Genomic DNA, 24,334 nt, shown 5'->3' with positions numbered 1-24,334 from the left:
CGTAGTAAAAACATATTCACGATAAATATAGGCGAAAGAAATATCCCACCTGCACCCTTTGGCATCGTTGACATACTTCGTTTGATTTTCGTCTGACTTTCATTTTCGTTCCTCGCTGAGTAACAGCAGGAATAAAAAAATTCAAAAAAAAGCGGGGACGTTGGCGACGTTCCTAAAGGAGACGTGCACCACCGCCTCAGCTGCGATTCTGCGTCAGAACTCAACATGTTTGAGATGACAGCACATTTCTCCTTTTGCCAACACTTGCTCCGCTCTCTACAGCCTGCGCCTTCACTCTTTCCCCCATTTGGTCCCTTTGCACCTATCTGCCGATTTTTTTTTGCCTCCTGTATGATTTTTGTAATGTCGCGTTTCTTTACCAGATTCCTCTTCCTAACCTTGACGTTTACTGCGATGTCTACCAATATACCAATATACATATACTCTAAACCTATACAGCCGTGGTAGAGGAGCTTCATCGTAATTTTACTTTTCTTAGATCGCAGATCCCCTAGACACCGTACAAACACATAACTGCGCTCGCTGGTGCTTGTTGGCGCCTCGTAAATGTCTATTCGGGCCTTGTCGGACGAGGCGACAATGCAATAAACGGGGACTGCCAAGGCACTGACAGCTGCGCCACTGCGCGCCGTTCCAAATGTGTAGCGCCTACAAAGAAGTGTGGCTAAGCACTATAGGCGCCTGTTTTATATTGTACTCTCGTATATGAAGCTGATATGACTGGAAGTTGTGTTCGACATGAAAAATGAACCAAGCAGGATAAGAAGGACGGAACTCGAGATAGTGAAGAAAAGAGAAAAGGAGAGCGAAGTAAGTATACCAGCGCCAATTCGTAATATAGGATCAAATGATCATGTGCATATTGTTATACTAATAAAAAAGAATGTATACAAAGTGTACTTTCGATTACTGGCGCTTTAGCCTAATTTTCAGGGCCATGTCTTTGGAAACTTGGCTCTAGTTCTGGGGAAAGACAAACAGAATAAGGAAATCGTGTAATACTACTATTTTGGGCTCTCTACATCGACTATATTGTAGAAAAATAAATGCTCGCGATCTCTAAGACTAAAACGCAAATAACTCGCAAGTGCCTGTGTGCGTACTACAGCAGAATAAAAAAAAGCAGCGTACGAATCTTTATAGCAGTCAACGCACCGCACATCTTAGGGCAACATTTGTGCCGCACTCACAATAATGAGCATAGCTGTACCTCGTGTTAATAATAGCGATGACATTACGCATGGAAAGCCTGACGAGCGTAATCTCCAACATAACATAGAAGGCTGCAAACCTGCAAGAGAGAAAAAAAAAAGAAAAATGACAACCATTCCACTGCCATTCTAAGGTGGAATGGCAGGAGAAGCACTTTGCTTTTCGCTTGAGAGCTTTGGCTATCGTCAGCTATTGTTGAATGGTTGCGAATATTTTGCCTTGTGAGCCTGGCGTTGTTGCTCGTTGGAAGTTGGCTGAGCTCGGAAATGTTGTTTTGTTCAGCATCGCGGGAACGCTCTTCGTCGGTGGTAGTTTCGCGCCTGTGCCATTTACATTCTCATTGCTGTTTCCTCCGGCGCTCCTCATACGAATGTTGTTCTTCGGGTGTACGAAACATGTCTGTCCGCCCCATTGATAACTCAGCCGTCTTTAACAATGATTTCTCTCCTGCTTATATACTGCGATAACCTTTCCGTGACGCTATTGTTCACGGCGAGCTTTCTAATCTGTTCCACATTTTGACATCTTCGCCGCCGCACTGCACCCGCATAGGTTTGTTAGAAAACGCTAAGGGCCGTTCAAAATCAATCCATGACCTTAGGGCAGCCAGGAGGATGCAAAAGAAGATTCAACGTCGTATGGATAGATTAGCGTCGGAACGTTGGGCAACGTTTTGCCAGAAACTCGACCCCCGCAAGCCACTGTCTCATATTTGGAAAACGGTGCAATGTCTGCGTTGCCTTCCGGAACGGCGTTTCCCATTCAAGGCACTAGCGCTTTTCCAAGGGCGGCAAGACATCGATGTCGCAGAAGACTTTTGTGCACGGATCGCAGACCAAGCGACTCGTCCAAATCCTCCAGCCCGAGCTGACGTCCACCATTCCCGTGATTATCGCATGGACCTTCCTTTTACAATGGAGGAGCTCGAAGCGGCTCTAGCTCTCTGCAGGCGCTCATCATCTCCGGGTCCGGATGGTATATCATACCGGGCCTTGTGCTATCTCGGAGAGTCCGCACGGATAGAGTTGTTGAGCCTTTACAACTCCTCATGGCAGGAGGGAAATGTTCCTGACGAATGGAAAGTAAGCCGCCTGTTGCCACTCTTAAAGCAGGGCAAATCCCCATTAGAACTCACCTCTTACCGCCCAATAGCGCTGGCCAGCTGTGTAGGAAAGATAATGGAACGGATGATCCTTGGCCGCCTGGAATGGTACCTTGAATACTACAAGATTTATCCGATTTCCATGGCTGGTTTCCGACGTGACCGCTCTTCCATCGACAATGTAGTTGATCTCGTTTCATATGTCCAGCACGAAAGGTCCCGTAAGCGTATATCTGCAGCTTTATTCTTAGATGTGAAAGGGGCATATGATAACGTATTACATGAGGCCATTCTCGACGCCCTTGCGACGGTTGGCCTAGGTGGTCGAGTTTTTTTGTGGATTGCCAGTTACCTATCTGAAAGATCATTCTATGTATTAACTGACGATGGCCCAACTACGCGACGCTATACCAGCAGGGGCGTTCCTCAAGGCGGTGCTCTCAGCCCGACGCTATTCAACCTCGCTCTTGTTGGACTTTCTGAATACTTGCCAACTACCATCAAAATTTCAATATACGCTGACGACATCTGTGCCTGGACTTCGGCAGTCACACGTCCTCAGATACGTGCGCGACTTCAAAGAGCGGCCACTTTGACAGCGAACTACTTGTGTAGACAGGGTCTCAGCATATCACCACAAAATTGCGCACTAGTAGCATTTACCCGCAAACCGATGACGCCTTATATCATCTCAATCAATGGGCGGACCATTTCCTATGTCCGAACCCACAGATTCCTTGGCGTAATTATTGACCGAGACCTCTGTTGGAGCCCGCACGTGGCCTACATGAAACGGCGCCTGACAGCAACTTCCCAGGTGTTTAAATACTTGACAGGAAAGACGTGGGGGATGTCAGTAGACGCAATGCTTAAACTCTACAGAGCTCTCTTTCTAGGTTTTCTAAGATATAGTCTACCTGTACTGACCAACACCTGCAAGACAAATATTCGTGTTCTGCAGGCAGCACAAGCTCAAGCACTCAGAGTCTGCCTTAGTTTGCCCAGATGCACGTCAACAGAGGCAGCTCTTGCGATTGCTCGGGACCACCCAATGCGAACTCACATTACGGTGGAAGCCCTGAGAACGCACATCAGACATTTTGCACGTGCCACCTATCACCACCTTGCAGCCCTACCTTCAGACAGGCACCAATCATCATTCTCTAAAACTATCATCAAATAAAACGACAAACTTCCATCGGGCTTCACCGCTGCATCTAAACCATCGATACCCCCTTGGTGTCTTATCAGCCCCACAGTCCATCTCAGTGTACCAGGAATCGGGAAAAAGTCTGAACTGTCGTCGCCTGTGCTGAAACAACTGTCTCTGCTTCTTCTGCACGAGAGGTACGCGGACAGTGAACACATTTATACTGATGGTTCCACAAACATGCAGTGTTCGTCCGGTGCTGTGGTTGTCCCAGCAAAAGGTATTACCATCAGCTTTAGGACTGACCACCCAACATCATCGACATCTGCTGAACTAGCTGCTCTTCGCGCTGCACTTCGTTTCGTCAATCGGGAGCCACCTCGACAATGGTCAATCTTCAGCGACTCAAGGGCAGCCCTACAATCTGTACTATCAGCACAATGCGTTGGCGGGCTAGTTGGTGCGAATCCATGAATACTTTTTTTTTAGCGCAAAACGACAGAGACAAGAAAGACGACAGGACAAGGCGCTACTCTCAACTGTACTAGCTGTAAAGACGCAAAGCTGTACTATCAGCTTTGCGTCGCGGGCCATTCGAACAGCTGGTATTCGATATTAGATGCCTACTCCATACATCACAGGAGATAGGACACCACGTGACGTTTCAGTGGCTGCCAAGTCACTGCGGCGTCACTGGAAACGAAGATGCCGATAATGCCGCTTTGGCAGCTCTTGAAGACGCACAAGAAGAGGCCATACCGCTTTCACGATCCGACGCAGCTAGCAGACTTCGAGTGCTTGCACAGGAGATCACGCTATCTCTATGGTGCACACCAAACAGCCAGACCAACCAGAGCAACCGTCAATACCATCTGCCCTCGTTGATGCATCTCTATATACCAACTGGACTCCGCCGAAGAGAGGCGACTCTGCTTTATCGCTTATGGCTAGGGGTGGCTTTCACGAAATCTTACTCCTTCCGCATTGGAATGGCCGACAACGCTCTCTGTAATGCCTGTCTTTGCGAGGAGACGCTGGAACCTATTCTGTGCGACTGTCCTGAATATAATGTTCAGCGACAGTCCCTGGCATCTGTTCTAGCACACCTTGACAGTAGACCATTGTCCCTCGACACGATTTTCACATGCCGCCGACAGAAGACATCGCAGGTGAAGGCGACAAAGGGAATACTTCGGTTTTTGAAAGAGACTGGATTGGACAAGCGGTTGTGAGAGTGATGTCACGTACCATGCCAAATTGATGGACTCCAACGGACGATGTGTGTGTGCTGTGCTATGTGCTCTCTCTCCCTCTCCCCCTTCCCCATCTTTATCTCCCCCAACCCTCTCCCATGTGTAGGGTAGCAAACCGGTTAAGCTAAGCTGGTTAACCTCCCTACCTCTCCTTCTCCACTTTTTCCTTCCTTCCTTCCTAAGGGCCGTTTCTGTGGCCGGACAGCGAAAAAACTACGGAAAGTTGGTGATATACAGCTTTCGCTGTGAAACAGACATAGTCTAGAGTTTAGTTTCATTCTGTGAGTATTAACTCATGGTTTACTTACGCATGGAGAAATAGAATTTGCTGAGAATTTGTTTTACATGCACCAGCGATTTGTTTGCATTGGCAACATATCGTATCGGTGACTTGTTACGCGCCCAAGATTGTCCGAATGAGTCTATAGTGATTTACTTAGCCAACGTTCTGCACTTTACATAAGAAAATATACAATTCTGCTTTCAAAAATGGCGACTTTCTTATGGCCTCAATATCTCCGCTTTGTATTTTTCTTACTTCACTATTGTGCATGCGTCTTAATCGAACAAACTATAAGGCAACAACATGGCTTCAATTTTATGGTACCGGCTGCAACACGTCTGTTACTGTTCTTCTAGCTTACTTTCGCTCTTGACAAAATGCGATAGTAATCTTAGCTCTTCTCTCAGTGATATACCGTGAACGCATGCGTTCCCCACAACACACCATCAGTAGTTATTATAGTCGTTTTGTAATAAATTAACCATAAATCAAATGAACAACGCTTGCGAGGGCGGAGCTGTGGTTTTTCAGGAAATAATTTGTATTTCAACCTGGGTGCCATCATCTAAAGTGTCAATGTAGTAAGAAGGTTTCCAATGCAGTTTGAACTTTTCTGTAATTCCGGAGATAAAATCTGCCCAGAACGAAGTGGTTCTCAACGTCTGAACATAGACATTAGGTTCAGTACGTCCTGCAATTGAGCCACTCGTACTTGGTGTGCGAATGTTGCAGCGAATGTAGTCTCGAACCACGCACTATAAATCCTCGGTTTAGTTTGTGGTATCGATGATAACGCGGATCCATTACTTATAGCACTCCAATCGCATAGTATATTTCAAGGGGAGCGCTCTTTTCTCAAGTATTCACAACTTGATGATCTGAGTCAGCTCAGTATTACCAGTGCTTGATTAGGATACCTTCTCTGTAATAGTGCGGTAGGTGAAAGAATAGTTGTATAGATAACCGCGGAAATGGCCATCCTCCCGTTCATTCGGAAACAATTTTCATTACGAGGCTTTGCTATAAATGGCCGTGGTCATGAGGCTGTGTTTTCAAGGCCCTGCCGCTATTGGACTCCTGCTTTCGATGATATTATGTCCAGCATCACAATTGGCTGAAATGTGTTCTCGCGAACAATTCTTTAGTACGAGCTCTTTTTGCAGATGGACTAAGAATGAATAAGAATACTAAGCTACAAGTCACCCAAGCCTCTACCCATGTCTGTGCGGCAGCAGTTCGCCACGTGATCTGTGTTAGGAAAATAACTGCCTCGAGGAACGCAAGGGTCTTATAGAACTAATCGCATTCGAAAAAAAAAAAAAAAACTGTCTGCAATACACGCTATGAAGGTGGTTGGAAAGCGAAGCTGTGAACGACATTTAAAACGAGTACCCATTGCGGCGTAGCATGAAATCAATTACGTGGTTATGTTGACATGTACTCTACCTAATTATTAGCCTAAGAGGTTTCGACGTCCTGCGAATGGAGCCGCTAATATCTGCACGAATAAAAATAGTGGATGAGAGAGAAGAGAAATTGGCCGCACCTCCTATGGAAGCAGCTCTTCAGGAATTCTCACTAGAAGTGGCATTCCCATAGCACTGTAGCAACACAAATCATTTGCGAGGCAAGTTCTTCTTTTATGTACAAAAGCATAGTTACGTTACTCCCGCTTCGTATGCTACAGTCAAGCTGCCATCACCGTGGCAAGCGGAGATCATTACCGGCTAACGCAAGCGGGATACCCTGTGTGCTTCACATTGCATGAAGGCGCAGGAGTGCCTTATAATTGATTATGCGGTTCGGATGCTTGTTTTGAAGTTGATCGGTATTGAAACGTATGCCGCTCTGTATGTCGAATGCGTGATTACAAAAAAATTGTGCACTGATCGCTTTATTTTGCTGACTGGTTGAAGCCTCTGCCTTACGCGGGTATGAGTCATTGCATTTGAGGGGATGAGCCAAAGATGATAGTTTTCTCTCTTTCTCTCTTTCGATAGAGAGCGAACTTTATAGAAAAGAGCACACGAGCGTGGGTAGCTCTTCCGCGGCGCAGTGGGTGGTGCCCACAGTCCAGGAATTCAGCGGCCTCAGCTGCCTATCGCGCTCGGTTCACCAGGTTGAGCTGGTCCGCCGAGTCGTAGCTGGACGGCGCAGCCTCCCATTGTCGCGTGGTGGGATGTGTTATGGGTGTGAGCAGGGGTGTGCTTGCGCAAGCCAATACTATGTTGTAAAGCGTTGTGCATTGATCTGAGTGTGAGCATATATAAGAATATGGTGCAAGGTGTATGGCGTGGTAGTGACTCAAATGTATATATGTGTTTGTTTGGAGGTGTCGCCATATTGCATCTTCCTCTCGCGTCAGAGCATTATGAGGCTGCGGTAGTGTTCGTCGTGAAAGGCGATAGTGTTGTAGAATGTGCGGGTAGGGTAATGGTATAGGCACGGGGCGGCAGTGCTCGGCGCGTCCCTCTCGCCGCTGCCGGTGTGCCTGAGCTCGGGCGTAGGCGTGTGCCTGCTGATTGCTGCGTAATGACTCATGCCCCGGAGTCCACACAAAACCCTTCAAATCTCGACGCTGGAAAAAATTTTTGCATGCCGTCGGAGAGTCGGTCAGAACTATGACGTACTCCCAGTGCGGCCTCGTCGTGATGGCTAAGGCGATCGCTAAGACTATGGCTAAGGCTAAGGCATTTGCCGGCAGTAACTGCAAGGCTAATCCCACGAGTAGCATACAACCACTCAACTCAACTCAACACTAGTTCCTCGGCCTCTGCAGCGCTCGCTGTGGAAACCGATGATTCATTTATTTTTGCCCCGTGATAGTTGACTACATCGGTGACAAATGAGGTACTTCTTGCGGTCAACGTACAAGACATTGGGGTAGTTGTCATACTTCCTGGCGAGTGCCTAAGATAGGGCATGCCACCGTCCGATGTGGAAGTTCGGGTGCATGTTTCTGGAAATTGCTGAGGCGCACATAATTTACTCCATTCATGTTGGGATTTTTGTCAGTACGCTGGTCTTCCGTATGCAATATCCAAGACGTTTGAAGACGCAGTGTCCCAATGTTGTGCGTTGTAGCCCTTCCTTTTGGTTTACCAGGAGGGCCTATGTAATTTCCCGTGCGTTGTTCTACAACCCTGTCTCCTGGAGATGAAAAGTAGCCGTTCCGGGTGGGAGTCCGAGCGCTTTCTTATACGCCTTGCATGTCAGCTTGTCAAGTACTTCTTCTTCCATAATAATGAAATTTAAACATGGTGCTGAGTAGGCAATGCAGCTCAGAATCGGAGCCTGCACTTGTTGGATCAGGCCCAGTTCCTTGAGTCCCCTCTTCCTGCTGGCAATTCGTTGCGTCATGCGCAAGACCTGCGTGGCCATGTATTGTAGCTTCTATCAGGTGTATCCTCCGCTCCCGTCTTTTTGTAAGTGTAAGCCGAGATTACGATGTCTGCCCACCTTGGGGATTTCTCTAGGACCTGTACCCAATTGGATGGTTGGTGCCTGAGCTGTTGGTCGTCCTCGTGAGCGCTTCTCGATTATGCGGAGCTCTGACTTCTCCGGCACACATTGCAGTCTTCATGTCTCCATATATCTTGCTACGACGTCCACTGCCTCCTGCAAGCCTCTTGTTGTTCTCGTATAGGCCCTCCGACCGTCCATATCGTAATATCGTCTGCATACAAGGCACGTCTGATCCCCGGTATTTTCTCGATACCCGCTGTGGTTGCTCAGTGGCTATGGTGTTGGGCTGCTGAGCACGAGGTTGCGGGATGGAATCCCGGCCACGGCGGCCGCATTTCGATGGGGGCGAAATGCGAAAACACCCGTGTACTTAGATTTAGGGGCACGTTAAAGAACCCCAGGTGGTTCAAATTTCCGGAGTCTCTCCACTACGGCGTGCCTCATAATCAGAAAGTGCTTTTGGCACGTAAAACCCTGTAATTTAATTATTATTTTTTTATTTTCTCGAGTTAGGCTGGGAGTTTGATCATGACCACGTTGAAAAGTGTCGGCGACAGAGGTGCTCCTTGTGGCTTTCCTCTATTAGGCGTGCCTATCCGCTGTGGTCTCGCATTTTCGAGCCCTATTGTGGCTGTATGATCTGCGAGGGAAGCCCTCACGCGGCTGTAAGTTCGTCAGCCGCAATTCAGGTCACTAAGATTTGCTAGCATGGCTTCGGGCCGTACATCGTGAAAGGCCCTTTTTAGGTGTAGTGAAAGATTGCTTTCGGGCAGCACGGCGTTGCTGCACTCAGCACTTCCTCTTTGAGCTGAGGAATCACGCCTTGGGTTGAAAAGTTCGACCAAAGACCAAACATTGTGTCTCTCATCAGTAGATGTTCGTCCATACGAGTCTTTAGCCTGCTTAAAATCACCCGTTCCTTCAGTCTACCGAGACAAGGTGTGAACGAAATAGTTTTAGGTTCTCGAGGCAGGACGATTTTCCGGCTTTGCTATCAGCGTAATGTCAGCATGATTAAATTCCACGCGTAAGGTCGCTCTGCTCAATTGCATATTCAAGAGTTCAAGTATTGCCTGCACAGTTGCATCGTCCAGGTGACGTATCAACTTGGTGATTCCGTCCTTGGCCCGGGTAGTGTTTTGAGTGAGTCTTGCGATCACTCGCGTCAGCTCGCAACGCGTTATGTGCCGGCCACGCTCGCTGTTTTCCATTCCGGCTTAGTCAGCCGCATGATTTGCACCGAGTGTCGACTGACCACTGTATTTGCTTTGTAGGGCACACAATTTACTTTGTAGGACACACAATAGCCGATCGTCTATGCCTCCCAACTTGTGTATGGCTCGACTCATCGTGTGCTTGCTTTCGCTTTTGCTCTGGGTCGGATCTAGTAGATGTCTGCGTATGGCGCACGTCTTCGCAGTGCCCTGCGTCCCTTGGCATGAGTTGCAAAACTGGTCTTAGTTCTGTCGTGCAAGTTGCCATACATAACGCTCTGCCTCGTGCATGAGCTTCGCGATGAAAATTTTTAGCTTACGGTTGTGCCACTGCCTTCACCATCTTCTCAGCAGACTGTGTGGCGCGCTTCCCAGATGTGTAAGAGGCACGGGCCACTGCCGGATTGTCCGCGGCAAGTGCTTTGAGTCTTTGGCCAACGATCCCTGCAGTTCTTTAACCCCGCCCTCCAGATCGCTTATCGCTTGGGCTTCTTCCGTTTCTATTTTGCTCCGGAACTTTGCCCAGTCCGTGATTTTTTTGGAGCGTATCTTTCGTTTTGGGAAGTTTTCCGCGTGCACCACGATGCCGAGTATGAGGTGGTCGCTTCCTAGCGTCCCGTTAGGGTTTTCGCAGTGTGTTAGCGTTTTTGCGAGTAAAGCGATGACAATCCCACTGGCAAGCGGTCATGCCTTTAATCTGATCATTCTGCTTTCTGGCCATTTCGATTCTCTTGTAGCATTTGCTGGAGGGCTGCCTCTCTGTGTGGAAAGACTCGCGGCTTCTTATGGCGTTGATCGTTTAAGAGAAAGGCGAAAACCTCGTATAGTTGCGTTGTCAACTGCTGGAGCGTGTCGAAACACTTCTCCCTTTGCAGATGTAGCGCTTGGTTGGCTTTCCTGTTTTCCTGAATACCTATTTCTTAAGCCGCTACTCTCGTTTCGAAATCTGGACGCGCTGTCGTATCCGGCTCGGGCAGCGTCTCGGTGTCCATCTTCTCAACCTTCTCCTCCACAATCGAGGAAGTGGACGCGCGCTTCGGTGGCGGTATTCGGAGTTCGGGCAAACTTTCTTGCACTGGTTGCTTGTTTCGGCTTCGTTCTTACTTTTGTTGGGCGCGCTATTTGGCTATATTTAAGCGCAGTTCCTGTCGATGTTATGTCACGATAAAAATTGCGTGATTCTAGTGGTAGTGAGCTTCGCTGTAAAAGAAAATGAAGTTTGCGACTTCGCGTGGCCGCTCTTGATCAATCAACCGCCGTGGGTATGCGCCATTTGTGAAAAAAAAACGAACTAAACGAAACGAAGACGCGTAGCCGCGTGAGCTGCTGCTCACGACGTAAGAGGCGCGTGAGAAGAAGTCAACGTTCCAACCGGGTGGCTGCTTCCTTGGACAGCTCCTTCCTTCCTTGTCCCTGCTCTGTTAATGAAGACAGCACTTGTGGACCTTGCTTCGCAACTCTGGTGGCCCGCACGCCGAACATCACCACAGCCGGATTTCAGTGCCACCTCGGCCGCTTGGTAAGCGCTACGCTTCGTCCAATGAGCAATGATTTCAGTGCCAGCTCGGCCGCTTGGTAAGCGCTACGCTTCGTCCAATGAGCAATACTTAAAAAATTCAGGACGTCAAAATCTGGTGTGCTGCTTCCGCTTCTGGTTCCACAACCTCACCTGGCTCAAGAACGTTATGGGTCTGTGCGCTAGTATGTGCGAATTGGCTTTCCTTGTCGCCGCGCACCGCCTGCCAGGCGAGTATTGCACATTGCGTGTGCTCTGCCCGCCGCGCTTACTACTCGTAATTGTTACAACGGCAGCTTCTGCCGGCTCTTAGCGGCTTTAAGGGAATATAAAGTGTAAGCAGCATTTTTCAGCAGAGTATCTTGTTATTACTGTCGGCCGTGTCAACTTTATGCGCGCTAGTTGATTCGCACAGCGTGCACGAGAATGCGCCGCTCCGAGTAGCGAGCGGGTGCAAGCTGACAGTGGCTGATTCTGCCCCACTGATATTATGCTGCTGCACCTAAAGAGCCTAGTGACTGCTACGCAGAGATCACGCCTGTGCAGATTGGTGAACTGTACATTCGTGACCGAGTTTCTAACTCCTGAAAACCGAGACACTGCATTTTATATATCCCACATGTGCTTCGAAATTGAAACTACACGATTCACATCAGTGCTAATTGAGGCCGACTAGTTCATAAACATTTGGTGTAGTCCAACTGCACTCTGTTAAGAATTATTATGTTTGGAAACCTTAGGGTATTTTGCGTAAAATGAGGCAATTACGTTTGGGCATTTCTTCCATGCGATTTTGATGTTTGCGCCTAATTGCAAACGTGCATCACGTACGATAAGCGTATTCGTTCGCCCGCAGCATGAGGAGACAGTGGTAAAATAGCGTGCTCTAACTGCTATCAAAGCCACACGCACAAAGAGTTTGCGACTTCTTTCTTTTTGTTAGCATCACCTTCTTCCCAATGTCAGCCACCTGCAATATTACGCACTAAATGTGACCTGGCGCCGTGTACTTTCTGAAATGCGCAGATATTGTCACGAAAAAAAAATCGTAACAAAAGCAGCCAGAAAGTCTCGACAGGATAATCGACGTTACTTTCGTAAGAGAGGTAAGAAATTCGAGAGATTACCCGCCGTGGGTACTTGGTGGCTACCGTGCAAGTCTCCTAAGCACGACGTCGTAACTCCCAGGCATGGTGGCCGCATTTCAATGTGGGCAAAATGAGAAAGCACCCGTGCATTTAACTTGAGGTGCGTGTAAAACACCCCAGCTTGTCCAAGTTTCCGGAGTCCCCCACTATGGCGTGCCACATATTCAGATCGTGGTTTTGGCACGTAAAACCCCATAATTTATTTTTCTTGTCATTCGAAACTCTTACGTGATGGCTGCCTATCAGTGGAAATGCGCGAGCCGGACATCTTATCACATGCTACATTCAATACGATATTGGCCCGCTAATGCTAAAAATTCTGCGTTCACTAGCGTTAGGGCGGTTTTAACGTGTTCCTTGCGACACTGGTAGCCGCAACTGCACGGAGGGGTGCCACTCTTGGGCGCTCACTCGGCTTCCTACTTCAAGGCGCAAGCCAAACATTACTTTAAGGTGCCCCGAGAACAGGATTGATGCAGTGACTTGCCGTAGATGGCACCACATGTAGACGATACCCACATCGAATGCATGCGCAAATTGTTTCCGAGCGTACCCATGGTCAGAACCTCTGTAGCAAGGTTACCAGGATCAAAATTCACCTTTCCCCCTTCTACAAACTGTACACTCCGCACGCTAGACTAGCGGCTAAAGGTCATTAGCTTTAAACACTCAATGTTTACGCGTGTCACATCTTTTTCTTATGCTTTCTTGCTAATAGTCATAATAAAATGAATTACAAGTGTTCAAGTTGCACATTATATTCCCAACGGCTTCTTTTTAACGTGGTCTATCACAGTTCACGAGAGATGGCTCTCAAGTCCTCCCCAGCTGGAGGAAACCTAATTACGCCGACTAGACGAATTACCTCTGTACGAATTAACACTCACGACTTACGGCTGGAGCTATTATGCAAACTTCGTCATTCTACAACAGTGCTCATGAGACGTCATTCTGAGCATTGACTTCCTCACCCAAGACGGCGTAATCTTCGATCTCAAATCCGAATGATACCGCCGGTGAGCACTCTAAGCCACGGTACCTAGGATACGCTTGAAGACCAAGTCACTATCCGTCATCGAACAAGCATCATGATTTCAGTCTTCGCAGAAGTAGCCGCAGACATGGAAGCAATTGTCATAAATGACCAACTGCTACTAGACTTGAAATTGGCGTCGCAAGAGATATCGTTCATTTACAATGATAAAATTCGCAGGTAATTGCGACGAACTTCATCAACGAGCCGAAGCACCTGAACGAGGGTTAAGAACATCGCACACATGGATGAAGATGCGGCGATCAGCAATAAATTTATACTCTCGGATAATTCCGCATCTGCCTCAACAAGACTTGTTCTTCAACCAATGCTTGGCATCCACCGAAGTATTTCCATGCATAAAAGCGAACACCTCCAAACTCTTTCGCAGCGTTACAAAGACGGCTTTTGGAAATCATCAGAAATTCGACAAGTAACATTCCGCAAGTATTGCCTAATAACCGAAGAAAGCGCTTGACCCCTCCAGGAAAGCCCGTACCTTGTTTCAGGGGCATAAAGGCAGGAAATAAAGGATTGTGCCGATAAAACGTCGCTCGACAATATCATCCAGCCGTCCGAAACCCGTGGGAGACTCCTGTTGGATTGGCGAACAAGGATGGTACTCTGCGTTCTAGCGGCGGTTACGACGATTAGGCTAACAAATTCAGGCTAACAAATTCACGACGATGTACGTATGCCCCTCCTGTGTCCACTGCGCCAATAAACACGTATCTCATCATCATCCCCCATACCGTGGATGGAGGGCACACTGGACCAAATCCCCAATGCAAATCATTTTTTGTCGATGGATCTCAAAACTGGCCAAGATTAGATCAACGAGAGGGACCGTAAATATACCGAATATATTTTGGCGTATTGCCTCTTCGAATACCAGGTCATGTCATTTGGCCTTTGCTCGGCACTGGCAACAATGCAGCGTGCGATAGACACGGTGCTGGCAGGACTAAAGTGGCAGATGTGTGTCTCACTTAGTTGAATCGTCACCTTTCCCGCAAATTTTAACGGTCTTCGTAGCCTACTTGAAACTGTACTAGATTCGACCTGTTTACCTGAACTCATCCTAAAGCTGGAAAAATGCTGCTTCATGTATGAAGAGCTTCGGTTCGTCGGTCACATCATCAGCGAATCTAGAGTACGTCCTGACCCACAGAAGGCAGGTGTCATAGCCAGATTCCCACTGCCAATAATACAAATAGTAGTGCGCAGAATCCTTCGACTGTGTGCGTATTATATAAGTTGACAAGGATTTTTGTCACATCTTCCGGCCACTGACTCATGTAGTAAGACGCCGAGGTTAAGTGTAGCACGCCGCCAGTCGAGGCTCTCTATGACCATGAGTGACATCTGCACTCAGTACTGGTATTCGCACACTTCGACGAAGAGGTGGTTACCAAAATGCGCACGTTGGACTGTTTGCGGCACACTTGAAACGCCGATCCTATTTCGACGATTAACCCAAGTGGTCATTACTATTGTGCCCTGGTGTAGCTTAATTTTTGTGGCCGCATACTCGGCTAATAAAGAGATTTGTGACTCACTGTTGTGCCACACCTTTAATTATTCAAGATCATGTTATAAATGTGCTTGAAAGACGAGGACGATAGGTGAAGACAACGCACATATCACACAAGGCAGACATAGTAATATGTGCGTCTCGTCTTCACCTATTGTCTTCATTTTTAAGCGCATTAACACCATCGTCATGTGCTGCCAACTCGCCCAGCTATATGTACAGACCAACTTAATTATTCACCGTTATGGCCAACGTGCCGATTTAATTTGTTTTCATTCATGACAAAGGAAGCGATAGATAGGGTTTTTATGCACAGCTCGGGCATATGCACAATGTTCTAGAGTCTAGTTTCACATGACAAAGCCTACATTTTTTTTTACACGTGCCGTATATTTCGCGTTATCCGGCAAGCCACAACGTGGAAAGCAATGAATAGAAGGAATGCTGTCAACGAGCACACATCGCAACTGTTGCGGCATTGAACATGAGCAGAAAAGCTTAAAATTCTCTTAACTGCCACACTACTCCTTCGAGAATGAACAAGTCGTACATTATCGCCGGGTTGGTGAGCTAGGTCGTGGCTGCAATAGGTGTCGCTGCGTGTGCAATCCCTTACTTGGTCTTACCGAGCTACAAGTGGTCCCCCGAGTCGTTTGAGTACAGTGGCTGGGTTACTTTTCACAATGCGTTGGAATTTCTAAGACCTCTCCTTTATTTCCTTTCTCCGGGCCATAGTTGGGGCCGAAAATATAGCGGCCAAGAAGTATTTTCTGCTCGACAACGATTTCCGGCAAAAGCAAAGCTTTAAAGATGAACTTGTTACTCAGATGGAGAAGCGTTGGTGCGGCGTGGATTTGAACATCACCTGGGAGTCATATAGCGTATTCGCAGGATGATATGGCGGCAGGCTTAGTTGCACGATGTTTTTCCTATAAAAGCTGCAACCACTGTGGGCTCGAGCGACCTCAAGAACATCCAATAGCAGTTCGCGTACCAATATAGGCAATCAGGCACACGAAATGTTTGTGAACACATCAATGAGACTTATTCACATCATGCGGAGGTTCCACCTATAGTAAAAGGAACTCTCGCCTGATAAAAAAAAATATTAGCGCAAGCTTTCTGGTAAAGTTTGTGTTCTTTCTTTTCTATTCCGCAGTTATCCAACACTGGTACTTCGAGAATGAATAAGTGGTACATCATCGCCGGGCTCGTGAGCTTCGTGGTGGTTGCAATCGGTGTCGCTGCGTCTGCCATCGCATACTTTGTCTTCTTGCCGAGCTACAACTGGCCCACGGAGTCGTTCGAGTACAGTGGCTGGGTCATTAACACGAACGCTCCATACTGCGCTGACGTTGGCAAGTAAGTGAAGGAGAGGTGTCTGTCAAGGAGCGCAAACTCTAAAGAACAGTTGTGGCAATCAGTCTACTGTGCATTTTTTAACTCATCATCATCATCAGCATCAGCCTGGTTACGCCCACTGCAGGGCAAAGGCCTCTCCCATACTTCTCCAACTAATTGTGGCCATGTTGTCCCTGCAAACTTCTTAATCCCATCCGCCCACCTAACTTCCTGCCGCCCTCTGCTACGCTTCCCTTCCCTTGGTATCCAGTCCGTAACCCTTAATGACCATCGGTTATCTTCCCTCCTCATTACATGTCCTGCCCATGCCCATTTCTTTTTCTTGATTTCAACTAAGATATCATTAAATCGCGTTTGTTCCCTCATCCAATCTGCTCTTTTCTTATCCCTTATGGTTACACCTGTCATTCTTCTTTCTATAGCTCGTTGCGTCGTCCTCAATTTAAGTAGAACCCTTTTCGTAAGCCTCTAGGTGTTTGCCCCGTACGTGAGTACTGGTAAGACACAGCTGTTATATACGTTTCTCTTGAGGGATAATGACAACCTGCTGTTCATGATCTGAGAACGCCTGCCAAACGCACCCCAGCCCATTCTTATTCTTCTGATTATTTCAGTCTCACGATCAGGATCCGCAGTCACTACCTGCCCTAAGTATATGTATTCCCTTACTACTTCCAGTGCCTCGCTACCTATCGTAAACTGCTGCTCTCTTCCGAGACTGTTAAACATTACTTTAGTTTCCTGCAGATTAATTTTTAGACCCACCCTTCTGCTTCGCCTCTCCAGGTGAGTGAGCATGCATTGCAGTTGGTCCCCTGAGTTACTAAGCAAGACAATATCATCAGTGAAGCGCAAGTTACTAAGGTATTCTCCATTTACTCTTATCCCCAATTCTTCCCAATCCAGGTCTCTGAATACCTCCTGTAAACATGCTGTGAATAGCATTGGAGAGATCGTATCTCCCTGCCTGACGCCTTTCTTTATAGGCATTTTGTTGCTTTCTTTATGGAGGACTACAGTGGCTGTGGAGCCGCTATAGATATCTTTCAGTATTTTTACGTATGGCTCGTCTACACCCTGATTCCGCAATGCCTCCATGACTGCTGAGGTTTCGACTGAATCAAACGCTTTCTCATAATCAATGAAAGCTATATATAATGGTTGGGTATATTCCGCACATTTCTCAATCACCTGATTGATAGTGTGAATATGATCTATTGTTGAGTAGCCTTTACGGAATCCTGCCTGGTCCTTTGGTTGACGGAAGTCTAAGGTGTTCCTGATTCTATTTGCAATTACCTTAGTAAATACTTTGTAGGCAACGGACAGTAAGCTGATCGGTCTATAATTTTTCAAGTCTTTGGCGTCCCCTTTTTTATGAATTAGGATTATGTTAGCGTTCTTCCAAGATTCCGGTACGCTCGAGGTCATGAGGCATTGTGTATACAGGGTGGCCAGTTTTTGTAGAACAATCTGCCCACCGTCCTTCAACAAATCTGCTGTTACCTGATCCTCCCCAGCTGCCTTCCCCCTTTGCATAGCTCCCAAGGCTTTCCTTACTTCTTCCGGCGTTACTTGTGGGATTTCGAATTCCTCTAGACTATTCTCTCTTCCATTATCATCGTGGGTTCCACTCGTACTGTATAAATCTCTATAGAACTCCTCAGCCGCTTGAACTATCTCATCCATATTAGTAATGATATTGCCGGCTTTGTCTCTTAACGCATACATCTGATTCTTGCCAATTCCTAGTTTCTTCTTCTCTGATTTTAGGCTTCCTCCGTTCCTGAGAGCTTGTTCAATTCTATCCATGTTATACTTCCTTATGTCAGCTGTCTTACGCTTGTTGATTAACTTCGCAAGTTCTGCCAGTTCTATTCTAGCTGTGGGGTTAGAGGCTTTCATACATTGGCGTTTCTTGATCAGATCTTTCGTCTCCTGCGATAGCTTACTGGTATCCTGTCTAACAGAGTTACCGCCGACTTCTATTGCGAACTCCTTAATGATGCCCACAAGATTGTCGTTCATTGCTTCAACACTAAGGCCATCTTCCTGAGTCAAAGCCGAATACCTGTTCTGTAGCTTGATCTGGAATTCCTCTTTTTCCGTCTTACCGCTAACTCATTGATCGGCTTCTTATGTACCAGTTTCTTTCGTTCCCTCCTCAAGTCTAGGCTAATTCGAGTTCTTACTATCCTGTGGTCACTGCAGCGCACCTTACCGAGCACGTCCACATCTTGTATGATGCCAGGGTTAGCGCAGAGTATGAAGTCTATTTCATTTCTAGTCTCGCCGTTCGGGCTCCTCCACGTCCACTTTCGACTATCCCGCTTGCGGAAGAAGGTATTCATTATCCGCATATTATTCTGTTCTGCAAACTCTACTAATAACTCTCCCCTGCCATACCTAGTGCCTATGCCATATTCCCCCACTGCCTTGTCTCCAGCCTGCTTCTTGCCTACCTTGGCATTGAAATCGCCCATCAGTATAGTGTATTTTGTTTTCACTCTACCCATCGCCAATTCCACGGCTTCATAGAAGCTTTCGACTTCCTGGTTTCGACTGTTCTTTTTTACACGTTTGTAATTGTAGCTGGCTCCCCCATTATGTAATGCCCGATTGGGCCTTTAGGGTATGTGAATAAATAGGTAGATAAATAAATAAATAAATAAATAAATAAATAAATAAATAAACCACTGGCCCCTATTTGCAAGGTCCGTCGGCATCCCTCCTGCTGCGTCGTCCAGCCCGAATTCTTGTGCGGCTTCGTGAACACGAGTGCCCCTGCGGCATCCGCCGCTTTGGCACAAAGCATCCAAGCAGCTGTCTGCCGCGTCGATGGAGCGGAACATTACCGATGCAACTGCTATCCAAGCCAGGACCGTTTCCTTCGCAGGGACGAGTTCAACGTACGAAGGCGGTACCCTGAGGATGGATACCACCAACATGGAACACAACAGCTCTGCTGTCAAGGCGCAGACCTCGGCGAACAGAATGGTGGAAGCTACTGGCATTCCATCGCATCAAAATGTAGCTCCAGCAGCACCAAAAAACCTAGCTCATTACAAAGCCTGCCTGTACGACCGACACATACGTCTCCGGTGTCGCCAACGATACCGTGGGACAAAGTGGTTATGAAGCCTCGTGCTAGATATGACATCTCCACTCTGCACAACCGTATTATTCAAACGGCCCGGGACGCCTGCCTCGAGGCTTCCCGATTTCGAATGTTTCGCTCTACACAAACCTACCAATATGGTCTCAGTAAGGTTATCTGCTATGTCACTAGTTAATAAGCTCGAAGAACCGCAACGGATAAATGTCTCAGAAGAATCTGTCCTTCGAGTCCTGGCCTACCTCACCAGTGGTACTGATTTAAGGCGCTATGTGCTTAGTGGCGTTGATCATGGCTAAGAATTCGAAAGGGTCCTGCAAGAACTATCATGTCCTACACACAAGGTTGTGGCTGCTCACTACCTAGTCAGCGGTCATACATGCCTAATCATGATTCAAGGTCCTAATTCCCCACCTGAACATATCCTATATTACGGCTTCGTACTGTGCCCGCTTCCGTTGGAGCGTTCCGTTGTGTACTGCTACTCTTGCTTTAGACAGGCACGCATGAAGTCATCCTGCCCCTAACCCGCCCAAGAACGACACTACGGAGCAGCCTGAACCACCAGCATCGTTTAGATGCGGCTTATGCCAAGCAAACCATCATGACATCATATCTATGATGTGCAAGACGAAGTTGAAGGCCACTAAGAAAGCTCGACAAGGCCGCTCTCGACAGCCAGCAAGGACCCCTCGAGATCCATCAATGAAACAAGTCTCTGTGTACAACCGTTACGCCCTTCTGGCCTCGCTGAAAGAGGACGCGAGCTAGGTGGCACTATGAAGTACAGCGACAAGTGATGCTGCCATTCCTACATTTAGCACAGCTGTCAGGTCGTCCACTTCAGGAACTCAACGGGCATTACAGTCGCTAGAAGACGCGCTGTTTCCCTAGGCGAAACAAGAGGTCGGGATGAATGCTCTCCTAGCTAGCCTTGAAAAGGAAATCGAGCGTCTCAAGGAACGCCGTACAGCGCTCTGGCGTCGGTATCACGTAGCGCGGTCATCGCATTCGTCGTCGACGTCTATTTCTGCTCACATTGCTAACGCGGCGTCTATGTCGAAATTTTTTTCACCCCAAGAACTCTTGCGCTTCGTTGCGCAACAGCTCCAGCATCTCACCTCGTTTCTACTAGCCAACCTTAACCTGTGATGGCTGCTACGTATTAAATATGCATGTTTGGGTTCTACTTCTTCAAGAACCCAACGGCCTGCCACCTATTTCAGGATTTGTGCCATACTCATTGCCTTCATGGTTGGACTGCAGGAGTGCTACGCCCGATGTCCCTCCAGGAAAAGCTGCAGCTTATTTAAGATCCACTCTTCATCAGACCCGTGTTGCTGTTTCACGGAGGTGCACTTTTTCGCAAGACGTCGTGGCCGTAATGGTTCGTCTGCAGCGCATGGACGTTATCCATTCGTACTATGCCCGCCCCTACAGCGGTCCTGCGGCTCGCTTGTCTCTCGGCTCGTTAGCGCACCTAGGACTAAAATATCCTTGTTGCCCCTTTATGGTAGCAGGAAACTTTAACGAACCCCACACCACATGGGGTCACACGATTTCCAGTGCGCATGGTAAGTGTATGCAGGACATATTTATGGACGCCTAATTCACGCTGCTTAATGTGTCAGTGCCTACCCGTCGGCATGACCGCCCACGCGCGCCACCACTCATCGGTCTTATCTTGGTGCTTAGGAGGGACGACTGTCTTCGTGGTCACGTGAACCCGACTTCTGGGCTAGTAATCATCATTCGATTCATCTTGGCTTATCTTCTGGCGGAACAGGCTGCCTCCGTCGACTATGTAGAGTGGTGGACTAATTGATACAGGGTGGTATCAGAAAGCACTGTATCCAATTCCATGCGGGAGCCGTCACATTCTCTTGGTGCGACATTAGATGAGGCAACACGTACGTCGTAGGTTGATGAATCACGAATAGCTCAAGATTTGCAACTTCCGCTTCTGTGGGCGTCGCGCCGCCAAGAATAACTTGCATCAGAAAGTGACCGTGCATAAAATTGCCTTCGGTTAGAGGCCCAACGCCTTACTGCAGTAGCTCGGCGCCATGAACACCGCTTAGAACGTGGCCGCTGGATGGATTGGGGCTCTTCTGCCGGTCCTTCCTCATCCAGTGCCTCTATTTGACACACCTTCTGAGTAATGGAACGTTGTCGGCGGCCTCTATAACCGCAGCCTGCGTCCTGTTAACATCGGGCCAGACACCAGAAGTATTCGCGGAACCTGTCGGCCACAGCTTTTTCCTGCTTTGAACACATCACCGCCTCACTTCCTTGTTGAAATCTCGCTCTCCAACAACGAGGGCATACAAGTTTTCTTCACTTTGGCGGAATTTTATTGCTATAGCAATTATATGGACACTCCAGGCGCATTTCTGCTGCCGGCGTCGCCGGTGCCGTGAAGTTCCGTATGACATAAAGCGTGTGAGAGGGACCCGCCGAACACGGTTCAATTTCACGTGCGCGACCGAGGAACGCGGTCCGGATGTGTGCCCTCTCCTGTGGCACGCAAGGCAAGACATTTGTGCAAGTTTTTTCAAGCGAAGGAGGAGGGGCTTTCTTTTCCGGTGGCTGCCAGGGTGTCTCGATGACCTTGCCGCCCGCCGCTCCGTACGGCATCCTCGATTCGCCTGGCGAACGCCGTAGTAGACGCCGCAGTGTCTTCAGATATAGATGGTGATGTAAAGAAATGCAAGCATCTTTCCTATCTATACTTCACTATCTCTATCTGAAGACGCTGCGGCGTCTACTACGGCGTTGGCCACGCGAATCCCGGACGCCATAGTAGGCGCCTTTGGCGGACGCGGCAGGGACACGTTACCGGCGCTCGTGTGTCTTGAAAGCAATCTGCGACATGGCCGAAGTGCACGCCCGCACGGGCCCCAGGCTAAAAGCAATGTGCGACGTTTGCAGTGTGCGCGTAGTGCCGCTAGCTTCGTATGCGCTGTGCTTTCAACGTTTAGTTCGCGTTGAAGCGACAGATGCACAGATATAAATTGGCTCCCGGCTGCTGTCGTGATTCCGAACTGCAGCGTCTTCGCAGCCAGTTTCCGCTGTCATCGAATGAGATGTGTTCATGCTTACCTGTGTGAGCGTGACACCATACTGGCGATATTGTTTGAAACAAGTTGACGGGCTATTTGTATTCAATTCATGATAGAATGGGTACGCGCGAATGAACAAGGACGCAGAAAGAAGCAGACACGCAACGACATCGCGGTCTCTGTATGTCTCTTTATATGTCCTCATTGAGTCACGCTTACACATTCTACCAATGTTAATTTAGTTAGTAAGCAAATGTTTGCAAGTTTATGCAGCCGACAAAGCTAGGATCCTTACTTCATACAGGTATTTACTAATTTCCTATCGCAATCGGTGCTTCGCCTTTCGGGCGTCACTGCGAATTTTTTTGGCGGCAATAGACCTGTCGAAGCCATGCAAGGCACATGGACAGGACTCCATACCATATGAACTTTATAAAAACATGGAAGGCAAGGTTCTTGATGTGCTGTTGGGGCCCATAAACGAAGCTTGGGCTGCAGGAGTCATTCCTGATTCTTGGTTGTTTGCAAAAATGGTCCCTATTCCCAAACCCGAAAAGCCCCAAGACAATATCGCTCATGTGCACCCAAAAGCGCTAACGTCAATAGACAGTTTTAGTATAGCGTAAAACGGCTGCGTTAGCGTTAGCGCGCGACGTAACGCTAACGCAAGGAAAGGCTGCACTGGGTGGCACATGGTAGTGTTTTAGAATAGCGGAACGGAGAAAAGCGCTAACGTTAACGCAAACATATACGGCGCCATCTATATGTAAAAACACGAAGTACTGGAAAGCCACACGAAATGTCAAGCTGATTCAATGATGAATCGGCAAGTGTATCCCTAAGTCAACCTTATCCATTGCAAAGCCACAGTTGCTGCGTCAATTACGCATGTAGGCGTTTGGTTTCAGTGTTGTTTTGTCGAGAGTCACGAAACACACCGATTATCCTTAGCATGCGGCGATCGAGTGTTCTGTGGGACCCATATTACCTCTCCTTCTTAAGTTGGGATGACATAGACGCCCTCATGCTTCGGGAACAAGTGACCGCGCAGGTTGTACGTGTCCTCAGGAAGCGGCCTGCTCAACATCGATGCTATTCCGGAGGGGACGTTTCGCCGGCAATTTCGCTTCCAGAAAGCGGATTTTCCACTTTTTTCCACTTTATTGCAACGGACGGCCATCTTGATTTCTGTCCGAATGGTTTTAAGGCCAAAACCTCATTCAGGAGGTTCATGTCGTCTTCGTTAGTAAAGCGCACACGCATTATGACCACAGCACCGACCACACTATTTTGTTTTGCCGCGGAAAACGTGACATGCATCGGCTTGACATGCGACTTTACGCCAAGCGAACGAGCGAAATACACTTGGGCGCCATCTCGAGGCGGATACAGCAAACATGAGCAAACATAAGCAAACCTTCTCGTTAAGCCTACTGCGCCGCTAATCGAGAACGTATATCGTAAAAAAACGCCCATTTGTCACCTGTGCGCCGCTGTCGAAGCATCATCAAACAAATCTAAAGCAAACACGAGCATTAGTGGGGAACGAATGAGCCGAACAGTGCAGGACGACGACTCGATAGATCCGAAGCGGCAGCTCTCACTTCGACTGGCGCCGCCATGTTGCCGTACGTAAGGCTCCCCTTGCGTGCGTTAGCGTTCCCCGCTAAATCTCCAAAATAGCGTACGTGGGTAAGAGCTCTAGCACGGTTTACGTACAGCGCATGCGCAGTGTGGTGCACGCAACGCTAACGCTAACGCTAACTCTTTGCGTTTGCTGCATTACGCTATATTAAAACCGCCTAATGTTACGCAAGCTCGTGGAGCGTAGGCTCGTGATACTGCTGTTATCATCCTGACCAAA

The 24,334-nt window shown here is 48.0% G+C and overlaps 1 protein-coding gene across 2 annotated transcripts in view; it reads left to right on the top strand.

Moving 5' to 3' along the window:
• LOC126540908 (uncharacterized) overlaps positions 1-24,334 on the top strand; it is a 314,198-nt gene that overhangs the window by 144,123 nt on the left and 145,741 nt on the right. The window contains exon 1 of one of the 2 annotated variants that reach the window (XM_055076073.2): positions 16,105-16,293. The exons of the other annotated variant lie outside the window; for it this stretch is intronic. The gene's annotated coding sequence lies outside the window, so the exon portion shown is untranslated. Of the gene's footprint in view, positions 1-16,104; positions 16,294-24,334 lie in introns of those variants that run through there. 2 annotated transcript variants of the gene reach the window in all.

This window comes from Dermacentor andersoni, chromosome 2 (genome assembly GCF_023375885.2).
Source record: "Dermacentor andersoni chromosome 2, qqDerAnde1_hic_scaffold, whole genome shotgun sequence".
NCBI classification, from domain to species: domain Eukaryota; kingdom Metazoa; phylum Arthropoda; class Arachnida; order Ixodida; family Ixodidae; genus Dermacentor; species Dermacentor andersoni.
Note: the sequence above shows the minus strand (reverse complement) of the source record. Positions and strands in the feature narration are given on the sequence as shown.